The sequence below is a fragment of the Balaenoptera physalus genome (genome assembly GCF_965194825.1).
Source record: "Balaenoptera physalus genome assembly, chromosome: 7".
Lineage (NCBI taxonomy): Eukaryota > Metazoa > Chordata > Mammalia > Artiodactyla > Balaenopteridae > Balaenoptera > Balaenoptera physalus.
Window position 1 is genome coordinate 88,843,157 of NC_138886.1, and position 9,229 is coordinate 88,852,385.

Here is a 9,229-nt window from a genome sequence, read left to right on the forward strand (position 1 = left end):
AATCTCTTGCACTCCTATACACTAATGATGAAAAATCTGAAGGAGAAATTATGGAAACACTCCCATTTACCATTGCAATAAAAAGAATAAAATACCTAGGAATAAACCAACCTAGGGAGACAAAAGACCTGTATGCAGAAAACTATAAGACACTGATGAAAGAAATTAAAGATGATACCAACAGATGGAGAGATATACCATGTTCTTGGGTTGGAAGAATCAATATTGTGAAAATGACTATACTACCCAAAGCAATCTACAGATTCAATGCAATCCCTATCAAATTACCAATGGCATTTTTTATGGGACTAGAACAAATCATCTTAAAATTTGTATGGAGACACAAAAGACCCCGAATAGCCAAAGCAGTCTTGAGGGAAAAAAACGGAGCTGGAGAATCAGACTCCCTGACTTCAGACTATACTACAAAGCTACAGTAATCAAGGCAATATGGTACTGGCACAAAACCAGAAACATAGATCAATTCAACAAGATAGAAAGCCCAGAGATAAACCCACGCACCTATGGTCAACTAATCTATGACAAAGGGGGCAAAGATATACAATGGAGAAAAGACAGTCTCTTCAAAAGTGGTGCTGGGAAAACTGGACAGCTACATGTAAAAGAATGAAATTGGAAACCTCCCTAACACCACACACAAAAATAAACTCAAAATGGATTAGAGACCTAAATGTAAGACTGGACACTATAAAACTCTTGGAGGAAAACATAGGAAGAACACTCTTTGACATAAATCACAGCAAGATCTTTTTTGATCCACCTCCTAGAGTAATGGAAATAAAAACAAAAATAAACAAATGGGACCTAATGAAACTTCAAAGCTTTTGCACAGCAAAGGAAACCATAAACAAGACGAAAAGACAACCCTCAGAATGGGAGAAAATATTTTCAAATGAATAAACGGACAAAGGATTAATCTCCAAAATATATAAACAGCTTATTCAGCTCAATATTAAAGAAACAAACACCCCAATCCAAAAATGGGCAGAAGACCTAAATAGACATTTCTCCAAAGAAGACATACAGACGGCCACAAAGTACATGAAAAGATGCTCAACATCACTAATTATTAGAGAAATGCAAATCAAAACTACAATGAGGTATCACCTCACACCAGTTAGAATGGGCATCATCAGAAAATCTACAAACAACAAATGCTGGAGAGGGTGTGGAGAAAAGGGAACCCTCTTGCACTGTTGGTGGGAATGTAAATTGATACAGCCACTATGGAGAACAGTATGGAGGTTCCTTAAAAAACTAAAAATAGAATTACCATATGACCCAGCAATGGGACCCAATCTGGGCCTATACCCAGAGAGAACCGTAATTCAAAAAGACACATGCACCCCAATGTTCATTGCAGCACTATTTACAATAGCCAGGTCATGGAAGCAACCTAAATGCCCATTGACAGACGAATGGATAAAGAAGTGGTGGTACATATATACAATGGAATATTACTCAGCCATAAAAAGGAACGAAATTGAGTCATTTGTTGAGACTTGGATGGATCTAGAGACTGTCATACAGAGTGAAGTAAGTCAGAAAGAGAAAAACAAATATCGTATATTAATGCATGTATGTGGAACCTAGAAAAATGGTACAGATGAACTGGGTTGTAGGGCAGAAGTTGAGACACAGATGTAGAGAACAAACGTATGGACACCAAGGGGGGAAAACTGCGGTGGGGTGGGGATGGTGGTGTGCTGAATTGGGCGATTGGGATTGACATGTATACAGTGATGTGTATAAAATTGATGACTGATTAAAAAAAAAAAAAGACCTAAATTCATGAAGATAAGTCAATTTGTGTTTTAAAATTCTACAGTTTCTGTGAAGAGAGGGATTTTAAAGGCTATGAGAAAAGTGACTATATCTGAGTTTTTAAAAATAAAAACTATTTGCTGAGTTATTGGAGGGAAGCAGCCTTAGTTATTGAGAATTTGAGCATATTCATCTATTAGTAATCATAATGAGGCCATATTAGTAGCCTTTACCCAGTAAGTTTTTCATTATTTCCTTATGCAGATTTTGCATGATAAATTCTTTTTAAGCTTGAGCACCAATGGAAAATTCGGCATTTCTAGAAGAAGGATAGGCTTCCTTTAATAAGGTATTTTGAATTATCATTTGATTCTCAATTACAGAGATTATATTAATTTCTTGATAAACATCTTCTATTTCATTTTAAAAGATGATTTTTTTAGACTCATTTTAATCTCTATTCCTTGGAAACTGTGGAACCAGAAAGCCTCTGATTTAAAAAATTCACAAAAACATTAGTAGGGAAGAATCTATCTCTTGGTCTCAGTCATGTGGCAAGAGTTATATATTTGTTTTAACTGCATGCATATTTATATTATGTCTAATTATGAAATGTCAATGCCATTACAGAAATTTTAAATTTGAAAAACACATGTCATCCTTCCACACTGTTGGCTATAAAAGACTAGCTGAAGTTTCCTTTGCAGCAGTTATCATCACTGAACCTGTAGGAGGGGTGGCTTAAATCAGTCATTGACTCAAAATGAGAATTCTCTCTTCTATTTGGGTAACATGTGAACACATGTGATACCACTTTATCCATGAAGAAACAATGCAGAGAGAACATCACACTGACTGTTCTGAGAAGAATGGACAATAGAAAATGAAGAATGGAAAGAAAGAGAGGATTCTGGGAAGACAACAACAGTGGTAGAAAAGTTGTTTAATCACTCTAAACTGCTACATAAAAAAAGACAGAGTGGGCTTCCCTGGTGGTGCAGTGGTTAAGAATCTGCCTGCCAATGCAGGGGACATGGGTTCGAGCCCTGGTCCAGGAAGATCCCACATGCCGCCGAGCAACAAAGCCCGTGTGCCACAACTATTGAGCCTGCGCTCTAGAGCCTGCAAGCCACAACTACTGAGCCCACGTGCCACAACCACTGAGGCCTGCACGCAACAAGAGAAGCCAATGCAGTGAGAAACTGCACCGCAACGAAGAGTAGCCCCCGCTCGTTGCAACTAGAGAAAGCCCGCATGCAGCAACAAAGACCCAACGCAGCCAAAAATAAATAAATAAAAATTTAAAAATCATATTAAAAAAGAAAAGACAGAGCATCTAGGTATCAAAACAAAACTAAACATCAAACATCAGGGACAAATTTACCAAAAAAAGGAAAACAGATGACAAGATATCCCCACAAATTCCAAAATATGGATGTGGAGACAAACGACCTGCATATTAGTAGCATCTGTGCAAGAGAAAGAAAGGAAAACAATGGGATGGGACAGTTTGAGAACAGCAGCTCTAAAAGGAAGTTAATTGTCTCCAGTACCACTTGGGTGCAAGGAGCCTATGTTAAGATGGACTAAAAGGGAAAGAGCAGTATAGCTCCTATGAACTCTGAACTGACCTGCTGGGGTTCACTTTTAGGACAAGGCCCCACAATGAGGAGAAATTGCTTACAGTGGAATCAAAATCAAGCATGATAGGGAAAACAGAGATGATGAAAAGAGGAGATTTAAACTGAAATTAGGGAGGAGAATAAAAACAGGACATCTCAGAAAGCAAAACCACCATATTTTTGAAACCCAGACACAAACAATGAGAGAGAGACAGTAGTGTCAAAGGGGCTGGGATTCCATGCTTTCCTGGAAGCAAGCAGTGGTCTGATTTCCCCCTGCTCCTCCAGGAGAGCATCAGTGGGTCCAAGCATTGAACTGATCCTCCATCCCCACGTGGCAGCAATGAAACTTCACAAGGCTGTACAAGGTAGAGCTAGTTACAACTAGGCTTCACCTTTCCCACCCCTGTCATCAAGGCCTATTGGGAAGCTAACCCTCCACCTCACCTGGCATCAATGAGGCAGAAGGGAGTAGTGCAAGGAGGGGTAGCTGACACTCTACTTCTCCCCTCCCCTGATGTCAGAGGGGCCCTGTGGGGAGCTGACGCTTCACCCCTACCCACAGTAAAAAAATGGTGTCAGTCAGCCTTCTGCCCACCCTCCTTCCCTACCTTGGAGGCAGTGGAGCCAAGCAGTGAGCTGGTCATACAACACCACTCAGAGGCAATAAGGTGGTGTGGGTCAGTGCCCCACCTTTGCCAGGAAGGTGACAATGAGGTGATGAGGGACCTGAACTTTCATCCTACCCATCTGCAACAAAGCAGTGTGAGTCAGTGTCACATTTTGGCCAGGATGGTTTGTAAGAGCCTGGCAGGAAGCTGAACAAATATACCCACCTGGCTCTTGCACAATGGCTACTAAAAAGAATATTGGGGCTTCCCTGGTGGCGCAGTGGTTGAGAGTCTGCCTGCCAGTGCAGGGGACACGGGTTCGAGCCCTGGTCCGGGAAGATCCCACATGCCGCGGAGCAAATGGGCCCGTGAACCACAATTGCTGAGCCTGCGCGTCTGGAGCCTGTGCTCCGCAACAAGAGAGGCCACGATAGTGAGAGGCCCGCGCGCCGCAATGAAGAGTGGCCCCCGCTCGCCACAACTGGGGGAAGCCCTCGCACAGAAGCGAGGATCCAACACAGCCATAACTAACTAACTAAATAAATAAATAAATTTAAAAAAAAAAGAATATTAAATGGAATCCATAATCTTTTAATATAATACACAAAATATCTAGGATATAACAAAAAAACACTCATCTTACCAAGAACCAGGAAAATCACAACAGAAATGAGAAAAGACAATGAACAGACACCAATCCTAAGATATATCAGACATAATTATCTGACAAGGATTTTAAAACAGCCATCTTAAAAATGATTCAACAAGCAGTTACATATTTTTTGGAAACAAATGAAAAATAGAAAATTTAACCAAAGAAATAAAAATTCTAAAAAGAAAGCAAATGGAAATTAGAGAACTGAAAAAATGCAATAATCAAAATGAAGAACTTGCTGTATAAGCTCAATAGTTGGGTGGACATAACAGAGGATAAATTCAAAGAATCTGAAGACAAACCAGTAGAATTTACCCAATGTGAGAAACAGCAGCAACAACAACAACAAAATAGACTTTAAAAAAAGACAGCATCTCAAGGACTTGTAGGACAGTAACAAAAGGGTTAACATATATGTCATCAGAAACCCAGAGATGAGAGGGAGAGTAGCACTGAAAAAGCAATTGGAAAAAATAGTGTCTGAAACTTCTCAAATTTGGGAAAAGATATAAATCTACAGATTCAAGAAACTGGATGATTCCAAGAGAAGAAAAATCCAAAGAAATCCATGCCAAAGACACATCATAATTAAATTTCTGAAAACTAAAGACAAAGAAAAAGTCTTGAAAACATCCAGAGAAGCAACACATTACTTATAGGGGAACACCAATTTTAATGACAACATACTTCTTATCTGAAACCCTGGGGCCAGAAGAAAGTAGAAAACATTTTTCAAGTGTTGAAAGAAAAAAAAATGTCAACCCAGAATTCTTTATCCAGTGAAAATATCCTTCAAGAATGAAGGCGAAATCACAATATTATCAGATGAAGTAAAACTAAGAGAATTTTATGCTAGCAAACATACTCTTAAAAAATGGTTAAAGGAAGTTCCCTAACAGAAACATTTGGAACTTCAGAAAGGAAAGAACATGAGAATGGGTAAAAATAGGGGTAAATGTAAAAGATTATCCAGTCTTTCACGAGTTTCTTAAATCATATTTGATTGGTGAAACAAAAATTAAAACATCATCCCACATGGTGTTCAAAGTATAAGGAGGAAATACAACAATTATATTCAAAAAGTGAGAGGGTAAAGGGACTCAAATTGAAATAAGTTTTCTATACTTCACTAGAAATGGTTAAACATCAATATTGGTAGTCTGTGATAAGTTACATATATATATATTGGAATACCTAAAGCAATCACTAAGAAAATTATACAAAGCTATATTCAAAAAACTCTAGGTAAATCACGGCAGAATCCTAGTAAATATTCAAATATCCCACAGGAAGGTAAGAAAAGAGATATAAGAACAAGAAACATAGGAAACAAACAGAAAGCAAACAATAAAATGGCAGACTTCAGCCCTAAAATATCAGAATTACCTTAAATGTAAATAGTCTAAATATACTAATTAAAAGACAGAGATTGGCACAGTGGATTAAAAAACAAACAAACAAACATGACCCAACAATATGCTGTTTACAAGAAACTCACTTCAAATACAAGGACAGAGGTAAGTTGGAAGTAAAAGGATGAAAAGACATACCATGCAAACGTTAATTTAAATGGTTGCACGAGGGCCAAATTAACATCAGTTGAAGTAGACTTGAGAGCAAAGATAATTACTGGAGGCAAAGAGTAATATTACATAATGATAAAAGGATCAATTCACCAGGAAGACATAATGATCCTAAATGTGTACACATCAAAATACATGAAGCAAAAACTGACAAGGCTGAATGGAGAAATAGACAAATCCACAATTATAGTTGGGGACTTCAATACCCACTCTCGGTAATTGATAGAACTAGTAGACATAAGTTTTTAAAAATTGTATTCACTTTTTTCCAAGAAAAATAGACTGAATAACATGAAAACAAATAACCAGTGTGTTTCTTAGAAATACCGGTAGTGTACTCCTTCCTTCGCAAGCTTGGGTGTGGTCCAGAGCTAAAGTCATACTCTGTGTCCACAGCTGCAGCTGCCTTGCTCTTCTGCAGGTGCCCAGGCCACTCCTGCTCTCGGAGACCATGCAGAAGAGATGATTCATGTGTGGGAAGTGCTGCTCTGCAGCCTGGGCAGTGTACCTAGCTGACCAGGAAAAACACCTGCCATGATCCCCAGATCCCCCAAAGTCCCTGGAGGCTGTAGATGCCTCATTTTTACCTGCCAGAGACTGTTGCTCTCTGCAAAATCAGGTGGTACCAGAGTTCCAGAAACTTCTGATCTTTGAGAGCCCTTTCTAACACTGGTCTAGAAAGTCACCTGAGGTCTGCAGCATGACCTGCAGTTCCTGAGTGGGGCCATGGGGCTTTGCAGGAAGACTATTAGGTCTACCTGGTCGACCTATTTGAAGACACCATCCTTCTTATGCAAAGCAGGAATTCTCTCCATAATGTCATCTTCTTATCTTCTTTCTGGATTACACCTCCTGCCTCATAGCAATAAGCATTTCCCTTCACCAAAGACACAGTTCTTAGCTAGATACTGATCCTTCTCTGGATGCTCACCAGCACCCTTCTTAAAATGTGGCTCCCAGGCCTGAAGACAATATACCAGACATAATGCCATGAAGTAGAAATTAGTCATTATCTTCTTTATCCAGACCTTTAATTCCATTATTGCAAACTTTTGGGGTGCTCAAATCATGTTGTTAATCATATCAAAATTATTGGTAACCAAAAACTAAGATTTTTAAAAGGGTATTAAACCATTTCTCTTTTATTCTATACTTGCATTATATATATGTACATATACTTTTTAATAAAATTTAACATGTGTACATATTTAATCTCAGCATCGAGCTTTACATTTATGACAGTAAGTTTCATTCTATTAGTTTTAGTCTGTCTGGGGTTTGGAAATCCTTTTTTCTTTCTATCTTCTTTCTTTTTCTTTTCTTTTTTTGTATTTTTATTATTACTATTTTTTATTTAAAAATATATTTTATCTTTCTCTCTCTTTTTAAATACTGATTTTTTATTCAGAGTATACACTCTCTATCATGGGCGTATGTTATTCTTGCCTGCCTGGTGAAGACACCCTGGTTTTTCTGTGGAACCACCACTCTTCCAATGCCAATTCATGTGATTTTGGTGGGTAGACCACCCCCACATTCTGAGGAAGGCATGTAACCCATGCAGGGCCTAGCAACACCAGCCCTGGAAATAACTGGGAAAAACACTTTCCTCCACAGAGGGTAAAAGGGAGAGCCTGACTCGGAGCATGACCAACATGGAGGAAGTGGATCCTGGAGGCAGGAGCAACAAAGTGCTGGAGACATTCTCTGAGTCCTAGATCCAGCCATGTCTGCAGCCAAGAAGTCCTCTTGCATAAGCCAGTTTAAAGTTGATTTCTGTCACTTGCAGTCAAGAGTTTTGTTTAATAGACCCTCCCTGAAAATTTTGTCACTGCAGCTTTGTCAATCATTTCCTCATAGGAGGGGTTGGTGGTGACCTGGGGCCCAGGGGATTCGTTTCAGAGCTGCATTTCCATAGCAAACTTTTTTTTTCTTTTAAAATATTCTTACCTTATCTAGATACTTTTTTTAAAAATTTTATTTATTTGGTTGTGCCGGGTCTTAGTTGCGGTAGGTGGGCTTGTTAGTTGTGGTTCGCGGGCTCCCCAGCTGCGGTTCACCTGCTCCTTAGTTGTGGCACGTGTCCTCCTTAGTTGTGGCTGACAGGCTTCGTTAGTTGCGGCTCTTGGGCTCCTTAGTTGCAGCATGTGGGCTCCTTAGTTGCAACTCGCTGGATCCTTAGTTGTGTCATGCGAACTCTTAGTTGCAGCATGCACGTGGGATCTAGTTCCCTGGCCAGGGATCGAACCCAGCCCCCTGCATTGGGAGCTCATAGTCTTAACCACTGCACCACCAGGGAAATCCCAGCAAACATTGTTTTTATTTGTATTTCATGTGTGTTTGGGGTGGTTTAGTGGGGTGGGATGGATTTGTGTGTATACTTATGTTAGAAGAAAGTTCCCATAAGCTTCCTTATGTGTCATTGCTGTCACTGTGTTGATTTAAATGGCTGATAAAAATCACTGAGGGAGAGCTAGTCAGAGACACACCCTGCCTATTTGCCACTGGGAACCAAGTGCAAATTGATAGTAACTAACAGTATTTGGGTACCATGGTTTAGCTTTCTTTCATCCAGGTCATATCGTTGGTATGAATGTAAAGTGTTACAGCTGCTGTGGAAAACAGTTGGCGGTTCCTTAAAAAGTCAAATATAGAATTACCATATTCTTTATAATAGTCCACGGGTGGAAACAACTTAAATGTCCATTAACACACGAGTGGATAAACAAGATGCGATATATGCATACAACAGAACAGTATGCAGCTTTAAAGAATAATAAAATTCTGATACATGCAAAACATGGATGAACCTTGAAAGCATCATGCTAAGTGAAATAAATCAGACACAGAAGAACAAATATTGTATGATTCCACTTATAGAGGTACCTAGAATAGACAAATTCATAGAGACAGAAAGTAGAATAGAGATTACTAGGGGCTGGTAGGAGGGGAGAATGGAGAGTTATTGTTTAA